Source organism: Artemia franciscana, chromosome 20 (assembly GCF_032884065.1).
Source record: "Artemia franciscana chromosome 20, ASM3288406v1, whole genome shotgun sequence".
In the NCBI taxonomy this organism is placed as follows: domain Eukaryota; kingdom Metazoa; phylum Arthropoda; class Branchiopoda; order Anostraca; family Artemiidae; genus Artemia; species Artemia franciscana.
Window position 1 is genome coordinate 8,899,501 of NC_088882.1, and position 12,885 is coordinate 8,912,385.

The 12,885-nt window shown below is 35.9% G+C and overlaps 1 non-coding gene across 1 annotated transcript; it reads right to left on the reverse strand.

The window, feature by feature from the left end:
- Positions 1-12,293: 12,293 nt before the first annotated feature.
- On the reverse strand, positions 12,294-12,483 carry LOC136040438 (U2 spliceosomal RNA). The gene has a single exon (XR_010620728.1). It is a non-coding gene; the product is annotated as a U2 spliceosomal RNA (small nuclear RNA).
- Between the last annotated feature and the right edge of the window lie 402 nt (positions 12,484-12,885).

Here is a 12,885-nt window from a genome sequence, read left to right on the forward strand (position 1 = left end):
TAGAATAAGAAGTCGAAACTACTAAAAATGCTTTATTGTAAATAGCAAGGTATTGTGGAGGAGATGAAACCCCTTATGTACGTAATATTCTATGGTCGTTTTAAGTTTTAATGCTACTCATTACTTCCAGTTGAAAAAAAGATATATATTTTCTCATTGTTTTTTTTTAATAATGCTAGAAAATCCTGCGCCCCCATCATAGGAATTCTCTTCCCTCATGATAAATTCCTCCATGGAAAGATCCTACCACGTGCCCCCCCCTCCCGACCCAACTCCGCCACAACACAAAAAAGTCTTCCTAAAACGTATGTACACTTCATAATAGCCATTATTACACGTAACCAATGGTCAAAGTTTGTAACTTGCAGCCCCTCCCCTGGGATTCTGGGGGATTATGTATTCCCCAAAGAAATAGTTATTAAATTTTTGACTACGCTGAGCAGAATGGCTATCGCAAAATTTTGATCTGGTGACTGAGAATAAAATGAGCATGGGAGGGGGCCAAAGTGCCCTCCGATTTTTTGGTCGCTTGAAAAGGGCACTAGAACTTTTAATTTCTTCTAGAATGAGCCCTCTCTCGACATTTTAGGACCACTGGGTCAATACGATCACCCCAGGGAAACCAGAAACAAAAAAAAAACAAACCAAACAAACAAACAAATCAACACACATCTGTGATCTGTCTTCTGGCTAAAAAAAAACAACAACAAAAAACAAAATTCCACATTCTTGTAGATAGGAGCTTGAAACTTCTATGGTAGTGTTCTCTGATACGCTGAATCTGATGGTGTGATTTTTGTTAAGATTCTAATACTTTTAGTGGGTGTGTTCCCCTATTTTCTAAAATAAGGAAAATATTCTTAGGCCTTTAACTTTTGATGGGCAAGACTAAACTTGCTGAAACTTATATATTTAAAATAGGAATTAAAAAAAAATTCTTTTGATGTAACTATTGGTATCAAAATGCCGTTTTTTAGAGTTTCGGTTACTATTGAGCCGGGTCGCTCCTTACTACAGTTGGTTACCACGAACGGTTTGATTTTTTCCCCAGGGGTGATATTATCGACCCAATGGTCCTAGAATGTCGCGAGAGGGCCCATTCTAATGGAAATTAAAAGTTATATTGCTTTTTTCGTGTGACAAAAAATCGGTGGTCTCCCAGGCTCCCTCCCTCGCTCATTTTTCCCACAGTCACCAGATCAAAATTTTGAGATAGCCATTTTGTTCAGCATAGTCGAAAAATCTAATAACTATGTCTCCCTCCCACGCGAATTTTTTCCCAAAGTCATCAGATCAAAATTTTGAGAGAGCCATTTTGTTCAGCATAGTCAAAAAATTTAATGACCATGTCTTTGAAGACGACTTAATCCGCCAAAGTCTCTGGAGGAAGGGCTGCAAGTTATACCACGATCCCTCTGGGAATAGGTCTCAGTTATAAAATTTGCCCATTGCTTGCGTATCCTATTATAGTAAAATATATATAAATTTATGAGTGGGGGGGGGATTTTCTGCTAGGGAAATTTCTCACAGTGAGAATTTTCCATGGGAGGTAAGCTTCTAGGAGGTGAATTTTTAATGATAAATTTTACACTGGGGGACTTTGCGAGAATTATTATGCTATATTCTTTTTATGTCTTTGTTTTGGTTTTTCAACTTAGAGTTGGGAGCAACATTAAAATTTAAGTCGAACAGAAATTATCGTTTCTGAAGAATTTTGGGCATTAGGCCTAGAGTATTTAAAAATCAATCAGCAACAAGGCCATATCCAGTTTTTGTGCGGTAGGGGGGCTCGAAAGGATTTTTTCAAGAGGGTATAAGAGAATTTAGTAATTTCGGTCGTTTCATCCAAATGATTTGAAATTTGGTATTTCTTCAATTCTACTTTTTATAGTAATAAAAAACTTTTACGTAAAGAGCGAGGCGTTTAGGAGAGTACAATGTATTTTATACACGGAATAGTTTCTGTTCATGTTAAGTTTTGCTGTCGCTCCTTACTTTTACTTTATAAAAATAACTTATTCTTTTTAATTTAATTCCCTTTTCAATCAAAATTCTTGCCTAAAAATAAGGATAAACATTATAAATCAAATACGATAGCCTAGAATTTTGTATAGCCTAAGGATAAATATAAATAGGAGCTCCCATTTTCCCGAGTAAACAGGGAAACAATCAGAAATGCCACTCACTGAAACATAATTTTGGTCAACATAGCTGTACAGAGAATTTTGTAAATCAGAAGATAATGTACTCTCTGTTATCCGAGATGGGATACATACATAATGTAAGGTACCTGCAGCAAGCATGGACGAAAAAGAATCCAAAGATACGGAAGACCTTATAGAGACCTTATACGGAAGACCTTAATAGGAACTAATTACCCTATGTATTTATCTGACTGTTCAATGAGAGCTGGTACATTTTGACATTAAAATGCAACTTTTTGAATCATCTCCCTCCCTAAGTACGAAACAATCAGAAATCTCCATTTTTGAAGTCTAAGTACCTTTTTATTTTCGTTTTTCATCCTTGTTGCTTCGTGGTATTCTACAACAAATTGGAACAAAATCACCTAAATCTGGGATCAACACATCTGGGATGTCAGCCTCCAGGCCGGTATAAGCATTGAAATCCCCCATTAACACATACTCCAGATCTCTATAACTTTCTTGTATTAACGAAAATTCTTCTCCTAAAATTTCCCAAGTATTTTCTCGATTATACGAACTATTCTGTGGAGGTATATACACTACACCCAACATTAGTTGCTTCCCACATTTCAAATAAATATACAGCCAAAAAAAGTTTTCAGATCTACTACTAATTCTCTTATAACCTTCAATAGCAGATGCTTTAACCAAAACCAAAATACCGCCATAATGTCTATTATTTCTTGCTACATTACGCACGGTCTGTTCAACGAAATACCCGGGGAGAGGTGATGTAGGAGAACAATCGTTCCATGTTTCAATAAGCGAAATCACATCAAACGAAAATAAATCGTCATTATAAATAGGTCAACTTATCACGTAATCCTTGTATGTTCCATGACACTAGACTCAGTATATGGCCCTCTATATCCTATGTTTCTACGCCTTCTGTTAGCACGTTAACATCACTAGCCTTTGGTTGGGATTGCTCGTTACTAGTCCTAGTCGGGGAAAAGGCAACATGATAATACTCACGACTGCGGTTATCCGCTAACACACTTCGGTGTTTATTGTCATAAAAATCACGTGAAAAACCACCACGATGTCTTTCATTAAACTTCTTTCTTGGCGAATGGCTTCCTTTGGGTACTACATTCCGAGTACCTGGACGATACAGGTCATTTGGGCTGACAATAGCACTAGCAGTTCTTTTAGCTGTCGATACTGCCTGAGTAGTGCTGGTCGATGGCACCAATGTCTCAGTATCACTATCGCTGGCATCACTAACTAGCCTCATCGGAATATTATTGGGATCATTTGGGAGCCTGGCACTAAAGGGTGGACCAGAATTTTGTACTGGCTTCAAATTACGCTTAATCTCGACTATTGAATTTCCATCGTACCTGAATATTCGGCCTTGGATGAATAATTTGTCACCTCGTAACTTTGCATCACGGCCGTCATTTTGCGCAAGAGTCAACAATTTCTTTAAATGTTTACAGGCCTCCCTTTGTACAGCTGTGTAATCCTGGGCCACCGATAAACCAAACCTTCTTAATACGGAGCTGTTTCTTAAAATATAGTCTCTGGTCTCAACCAAGTTTAGCTTTACTACTATCGGGACTGATTTCAATCTAAAAATGTCACGTATATCACTTTGATTTATTTCGAGAGACGGCATAGTACGATTTAATAATCCCATTATTTCTTGCTTCAGAGTATAATCGCCGAGTTGTTGAGCGGTGTAATCATAGAAGATTAAATTCGTTCTTTTCTGATCTGCCTCGAGCTTGTTGGCTCGTTCATACGAGACTGCTAGGTTAGATTTCACACTTTCCAGCTCTTTTTTAATTTCATCGTTTGTCTTAACATTGTTAGATAACTGCGTAATAATGCTACTTAACTGTACTTGTATGGCATCAATGCTATCCGAAAGTTTAGGAATCGTATTAACTTTCTGCGAAAGCACCGGTAATAAATCCAGTTTAAAATTAATTTCTTGCAAGAACTGGGCACTTTGCATTTTCTCGGCCTCTCGTTTTTGGTCTGCCATTTACACCCTTATAAACTTATCAAAGTGCAAAATGTAAAACCTTTATCACTCCTTGATTTGATCCAGTATTGTTAATTAGCAATAAGACTTTTTTTTTCACCATTCGAAAAAAATCACAATACTGGCTCAAAGCCACGTAGGAGAGAAACGTTATTTCAATCTTGGTTTAAACTAGTTAGTTACACAATTTGTCTAAATGTAAGCATGGATGTTATCCGAAAGAAATGAAATCTGATTTTGTTGTTAACTCCTTGAACTTCTGAATGAGCACTGAGTTTTCTTCCCCATATATTTATTTTTCTTTTTTCATCCTTGTTACTTCGTGGTATTATACAGCAAATCGGAAATTTTGATACCAATAGCTACATCAAAAGTATTCTGGAATTTCTGGACGTTTTTGAATTAATGCATTTTTTAATCTTGGCTCTCCGCACATAAATAATGACCTCTGAATCACAAAGGCCGTAGAATAAATAGTTGACATTACTAAAAATACTTTAGCGGAAAGAGTGAGGTATAATGAGGAGGTAAACCCCTCATATGCGTAACAAGTTTTGTTCGTTTTAAGTTTAATAAATTGTTTTTTTTTCAAATAAAGCTAGAAAATTCTCTTTTACCATGAGAAGTCTATCCATGGAAATATCCTCCCAAGTAACCCCACCTCCCTCCACTTTCTCCCCTAAACCGAAAAAAATCCCCCTGAAAACGTCTGTACACTTCCCAGTAACATTACTATATGTCAACATAGGTCAAAGTTTTCAACTTGCAGACCCTTCCATGGGGACTGTGGGAGAGTAAGTTGTCCTTAAAGACATGTTTATTAGGTTTTTCGACTATGGTGAATAAAATGGCTATGTCAGAATTTTGATCTGGTGACTTCGGGGAAAAATGAGCGTGGGAGGGGGCCTAGATGCCCTCCAATTTGTTGGTCACTTAAAAAGGGCCCTAGAACTTTTATTTCCGTTAGAATGAGCCCTCTTGCAAGATTTTAGGACCACTCAGTCGATGCGATCACCCCTGGGGAAAAAAACACAAAAAAACAAAAGACAAGAAAACAAATAAACTCGCATCCGTGATCCGTCTTGAGGCAATAAAACTGCAAAATTCCGCATTTTTGTAGATGGGAGCTAAAAACTTGAACTGTAGGATTCCCTGATACACTACATTTGATGGTGTGATTTTCGATTAAGATTTATGACTTTTAAGGGATGTTTTCCCCTATTTTCTAAAATAGGACACATTTTCTCAGGCTCATAACTTTTGATGGGTAAGTCTAAACTTAATGAAAATTGTATGCTTAAAATCAACATTAAAATGTGATCCTTTTGATGTAACTATTGCTATAAAAATTCCATTTTTTACAGTTTTGGGTACTATTAAGCCGGCTCGCTCCTTACTACAGATCGTTACCACAAACTGTTTGATAAATGCCATTATAGAGGTTCGTTTGACCCGCCCTCTCCTGAAACGATTGTCCGACTCGCAAAAACGTAACAAAAACGAATATAAACAAATTTTTGATGTAAATAAATTTTTTTAAACACCCTCCCCCTCCCCAAAAAAAATAATTTTTTACTCCCCCCTACAAGAAATATCCTGGATACGGCCCTGCCAGTGGTCCAGGGGCAGATTTTGTTTTGTTTTGATGTCTTTGGCACTTTCAATATTTAGATGCCGTTATATTCTTGTTTTGCAGGAAGATATGACAACTATAATGAATATTTAAAATCAACCAGTTCGTGGTAACGAACTGTAGTAAGGAGCAACCCGGCTTAATAGTAACCGAAACTTTAAAAAATAGAATTTTGATACCAAAAGTTACATTAAAAGAATTGCACTTTAATGCTGATTTTAAATATACAAGTTTCATCAAGGACAGTTATACCCATCAAAAGTTACGAGCCTGAGAAAATTTGCCTCAGTTTAGAAAACAGGGGAAAACTCCCCCTAAAAGTCATACAATCTTACTAAAAATCACACCATCAGATTCAGCGTATCAGAAAACCTTATTGTAGAAGTTTCAATTGTTTATTATTTTTTCCCCCAGGGGTTATCGTATCGACCCAATGGTCCTAGAATGTCGTGTGAGGGCTCAGTCTAACGGAAGTCAAAAGTTCTAGTTCCCTTTCTAAGCGATAAAAAAAATTGGAGGGCACCTAGGGCCCTTCCCATGCTCATTTTGCCCAAAGTCACCGGATCTAAATTCTGAGATAGCCATTTTATTCACTGCAGTGGAAAAACCTAATATCTATGTCTTTGGGGACGACTTACTCCCCCACAGTCCCCGTGGGAGGGGCTGCAAGTTACAAACTTTGACCAGTGTTTACACATAGTACAGACACTTTCAGAGGATTTTTTGGTTGGGGGGAGGGGTTGAGGGGAGGGGGTTATTCGGGGGTAGTTTTCCATGGAGGAATTTGTCATCGGAAAGAAAATTTCCATGAAGGGGGCACATGATTTCTTAGCATATTTTAAAAGAACAATGAAAAAATAAATATGAAAAAGTTTGTTAAACTGAAACTAAGCAGCAGCATTAAAACTTAAACCAAGCAGAAATTATTACGCATAGGAGGGGTTCACCTCCTCCTAAAACCTCGCTCTTTACGCTAAAGTAATTTCATCAATTTCAACAATTTATTCTACTGCTTTTGAGATTCGGGGGTCATTCTTAAGGAATTGGGACAAATTTAAGCTTTAGTATAAAGAGTGTGGTAATGACGATGGCGTGACCCCCCTCATATACTTAATAAATACATACGAATGAAGAAGTTTGTTATTTAAGTTACGTATATTTTTACTAATAAAAACGTTCGTAAAAATAAAAGTTCTTGTTGCCTTTTTAAATAACCAAACAATTGGAAGTTTACTGCCTCGCTCATTTTTTCTCAAAATCGTCTGATGAAAACTATGAGAAAGGCATTTAGCCATAAAAATAAATTTATATGCAAATTTCATTTTAATTACTCATGTGTGGAGAAACTAAATAAAAACTTGCATTAATTCAAAAACGTTCAGAAATCAAACAAATAGAGCAAGTTTGTTAACTGAAAGTAAGGAGTGATATTAGAACGTAAAACGAACAGAAATTACTTCGTATATGAAAGGGGCTGTTCCCTCCTCAACGCCCCATTCTTTACACTAAAGTTTAAAGTTTTTTACTGTTTTAAAAAGTAAAATTGAGAGAAACAGTCAAACTTGAGCGTAAAGAGTGGGGCGTTGATGACGGAACAGCCTCTTTCATACACGGAGTAAATTCTGATTGTTCTAAGTTTTAATATCGCTCCATACTTTCAGTTAAGATAACTTTTTTTATTTAATCCTCTTATTCCAGCGCATCAAAGAGGTGATGGGATGTATTTTTTCTTAAATGTTTTTCTAGCTTGTACAAATGAATAGGAAAAAAAATTACTTGCATACTTTTTATAAACCCCTGAAAAAATTCTTTTGTAACACCCTCCTTCCGAAAAAAAAATCCTGGATTCATTGCAAACTCATAGACCTTATACTCTAAATTCTCCACCCACGCGACAAATTCATGCATCCCACCTTCCAAGTAACAAATACTAGCCTATATATTAACAATAAACAAATTTCGTAACTTAAATACTTTTCCCCAAAGGCTTTTCCCCCAATTCTTGTAAAACCTTTAAAGAATAAATTTAATACAAACTTCTGTTTTCAAAATTTTATTTGTTGGGTTCATTATAAATTCATTTGTGATCGTAGACGGAATATACTTCTTGAAATGACGCAGATTAACAATAGTTTGTTGTCATTTCCTGTAATGTTATCACGTTATGGATCTCATTATAAATTCATTTTTTTGCTGGATAGCGACCGAAAACAATCTTTTTCAATTTTAGTGTCGTCTGAGTAAAAAAAAAAAGTAGAGTACGGCCTTAGACTTTAAAGTCCCTACCGACGCTGCTGATCTCCGTTTCTTGGCCCTACAGCCAGGAAGTGAAATGGGGGGGTTGTGGGCCAGCCATCCTGTGATTTCGCACACCTGCCTGTTCACCTTCCCAGATTTCTCCAGGTACTCATTTAGAGCTGGGTTGACTCTGGCTGAGCTTACAGAGTCACGGCACTGACCCCCGTCCCAAACTACATAATTGGGCAAACTAGTATTCAAACCCTCGCCATCTCAGACAGAGTAACTAACTAAATTTTAGTGTTGGTAATTTAATCTTAAAATTTGAAAGTGAGGACGGACAGAGTATTTTTCAAAAGAAAGTCAGGACCAACATTAGAATTAAAAAAGAACATAAATTAGTGTATTACGTGAGGGGGGGGGTGCTCTACATTGCTCCCTTATTATAAATAGGCTAATAGGCCTTAGCGTTTCTCAAAGCGTTTAAACAATGATTTTTATTATCCGTTCGGGGGGGGGGGGGTATTTATGCCCGGGAAAAATCCCATGGCTGATTGATCTCCGATCACTTATGACTTTTAAAAAAAGGACTAGGCCTGCTTTTTTCTGCAAAAAAGTTTTTCGGTTTTTCTTAAGTGGGAAAACTAAAGAAGTTTGGGTGTTAGCTAAATATAAAAAAGTTGTATGTGAAAATTTGAAAAAGAACCACCAAACATTCAGGTACTTCATAAAATTCTCAGTAGAAAAAAGTCCTGTGAGAGAAATTTTTTATTAGGGGGGAGAGGGTTCTCCAAAAATATTTGCCGCACGTTGGGGTCCCTTTTGATCTGAAAAGGATCACAATTTAAGTGAAAACAGATCTTTCTTCAAATAAAGGAGTAGGCTATTTTTCAAGTGGAATCGTAGACTATGAAAAACAATTCTGGAAGGAATACACAACTAGTTTTTTTTATCAAAATCTTCCAACAAAATTTTGAGATAGCCAGTTTGTTTGAAAAAGTCAAACGATAAGATAACAAAACTTTGGGGTCAGCATACCACCCCCCTCCTTTCCCGGTCTTGGGACAAGGGTCGTAACCTATGCCCTTGGGACATAAAGAGCTTTTTTATGGAAGAGGTGGTCGTATAAGCTTCGGAAGGGACTTGAATGATTAGAAATTAAAAGGTTTAACTTTGTTTTTAAGCTTAGAAGGTGATCCAATGGCAACTAGCCCCCCTTCTCAACCCTCTTTTCCCGAAAAACATCCGATAAAAATTTGTTATTTAGCTGTTTTGTGCAGAATAGACCAAAGATCATACAAACAAAAGAACAATAAGGATAAAGTATCCCCCCAAATCCCGGGGGCTTATAAGATTTTATTGAAGGGATGGTCGTATAAGCTTTAAAGGGGACTCATTTGATTTTAAATTGGAATTCTAGTGCGCTCATTAAGAGTCGAAGGTGATCGGATAGCAGCTATATTCCTACCTCAAAGCCCTTTCTCCCAAATGCGTCCAATCAAAACTTTGTTATAGCCATTCTGTTCAAAATATTTTGAAGATCAGACAACGAAAACTCTGGGTTCGACACCCCCCTCCCCCTCAGAGTCTTGGGGCAATTGTTGTAAGTTTTTCTGAGGGGGCATCTAAGATATAAAGTAAGGAGTGGTTGTATAAATTGTAGAGATAGCTCATTTGATTGGAAATTGGAAGCTCTAGGTAGCTTTTAAGAGTCAACAAAAGTGATCGAGGGTATATCCCCCTCCCAAACCATTAAAATGAATCTGGTCAAAATTTTAAAATACCATGAAGTTTGAAATAGTCCAAAGATCAAATGACAAACTACTTGGGATCAACATACTGCCCTCCAGCCCAGGGGAAGATTTTTAACTTATGCCCATGGGGAAAAGGTTTTTTCGTAAGAGGTTGGCATATACACTCCAAAGGAGACTTAAAATGACTAGAAACTGAAAGATCTAGTTTCCTAATTTTGGGCTATTTATTCAGAAAAGAGGGCACACTTGATTCTTGATCTCCTGGATGCGTTGCTAGCTGTGCAATACGATTATTGAAAACAGGGCTATCGATAGTAGATTGTGCACAGCCATCCCCGTCTACCCCCTAGCATCAAACCCGACCTCCGAATATCCTCCCATTTGCCGCAAAAACGGGAGGATAGCAATATATGCTGATTGTGAGAGGCTGTGGGAAATGGCTTTTATCTACGGAACTTGCATATTGTCACTTTGATACTTTGTTTACTTTGATACTTGGATTTAGTAAGTTACTTAGCAACATTGGTTTACGGTGCAAGGACTGTAAGTTATGCAAGTTGCTTACTGTTACTTTGATACCTTGTTTACTTTGATATTTTTTTTACTTGTTTTTGTTTTTACTTTGGTATTGTTACTTTGATACTAGTTTTGAAACTTCGATGAAAGTTTGATGATGAAAAGAAAAGTGATTTTGAAATTAGGAATTCTTTAAAACTTGAAAGTTTTTGCAATAATAAATGATAAAAATTAAATAAAGAAAAACTTTCCGAAAAAGAAGTTTTCAAAAAAAATTAAAGGCCAGAAACTTAAAATCATCAGATAAAAACACCTGTTAAAACTCAAACTCAAAAAGACCGGAAATTAATATTAAAGAACAAATGAAACCCAGCAGCAATTAATTAAACAGTCATAAGAAAAAAACATACAACAAGTTCTAGTATAAATGAATAAATAAATCTCAAAACGATTAATGCTTAGATTGAATATACAAATAAAGTTTAAAACGAAAAAAATATTTTGGTATTGAAGTATAAGTGAAACCAACAACGAACAGAAATTAACTAGACAGTCAGTGCAAACAAACATAAAATATATACTAATATAAATGAATAAATAAATTTTAAAACGTGTTGAACTTAAATTGAATGTGCAGATTGAGCTTGAAACGGACAAAAATCACTAAAAGGAAAAGTTTGAGTATTGCCTCTTTCTCTCACTATAAAAGTCCGACATCTACTGCGTCATTGGCGTTTTACTGAAAACGAATTATATTGCATATTTTTTCTTTTGTACTTAAAACAAACATTAAAATGACACTAAAATTTTGAACTAATGAACTTTCAGCAATTAATATCCTTATAACTCAAACATTCCCTTTTACTGTATTAGATCTTTCCAAGACTGTTCAAGACAAATATAATTTCACTACAAATAAGACTTTGGATAATTCCCCCTTCCTTTACTGTAAAACCCTAAAGCCTACTACGTCATCGGAGCTTCACTGAAAACGAATCATATCCTAAATATTTTCTTTTCCAGTTACGAAAGTAAAACAGTTCAAAATAGGGATGAAACCTTTTAATTGACAGTGAAACAGATGATATAAAATTATTTAACTGGATATTTCGAACACATACACAGTGTTAATCATCAGCAGTAAAACTAAAAGACATGAATAAAAATAAACAAAATTTATACATAATAAACTAATTACATATAGTTTATTGCTCAATGTGAAAAACTCAATGAAAAACAAAATGTGTTTATTTAAGAGATGTTCTGGAGAAAATTCCGAAACTATTTACTATAAAGTATACGCTCAACTCTTTACGTAATATTTCAAACATGTTAGCTTATCAGGAAATTAGTTTTTTTAATAGGGTCCAATGATCAAATTCACTTAGTCTTAACAGCCTCAAATTGTATAGTGAAAAATTGTATTGTGAAAAGGAAATCAGGGGTTTCTCACTTTGTTATCAATTTGACCGAAAAGTCAAAACTATTGATTTCTGAGAACCCAGTGACCGTTCTACTGACTATGCTAATTATTTTCTCTTCTTACAACTACAGGGGGCTTTAGTCATTACTACTATCAACAACTCACCGCAGAACCAAGCTGTCTGAGGCCAAAAATAATCACTTCAGTAATTATTATCGAATATTGGTTCAATTTAAATTTCAGCACTTTATATTTACGAACTATTTTCAATAAAGATGCACGGGCCTTGGATGCAGCTTGAGTGCTTAAAATTAATTATGGCGACTGCTCATTGACTTTTTCACCATTAATTTTTGTAAATTATGTACATTGAAAAACATTTGAGAAACATTGAGTTTCTTCTTTTTTTGCATGTGGAAAAAAAATGATTTCCAATATATTCAAGGACTAAGTAACTACAGGCAGAATCTCTTTTAAATTTGAATAACGTATTATTTATTAGAGTTCATGGACTTTGCTTTCCCCTCGAAAGGGGTGGGTCGATCCCTGACGCACGGCAATACCAAGTCAGCGCTTGAAGGGAGCGTACAAGCCCCGACATCCCTCAGGTTTTCAAAAATCAGTTTGGTATTCTGGGCCCCGTGTGAGGGCCGTATCAAGTATTAATCTATAAGAGCAGATGCTACAATTTGATTTTAGCCAAAAGGCCAAAAAGCGATAATTCAACAAGAATGGTCAAAGACATCATAAGGATACGAGTAAGCTAACAAAGTTTGTCGCTAAATTAGTTTCAGTTGCAATGCTCAAATAACGGTCCTTAGATTTTATAAACAGTATGAAACATTTCCCATAATATCAAAGTTTCTCTCAATATATTAACGGTAAACGGAAAATTTTTCAATCAAGACTTGGACAAAATTTTCACTCAAAAAGCTAAGATCAGAAAAGATAACACCTTAAATCAGAGATATATTCTCTTGGCCCTTTAGCTGACAATGATCGGAACCAGCATTGACGAATGACGTTAATTCACGGTAATTAAGGGGGTGGGGGACAGAGAAAGGGGTCGGAACCAGCATTGACGAACGATGTTAATTCACAGCAATTAAGGAGGTGGGGGA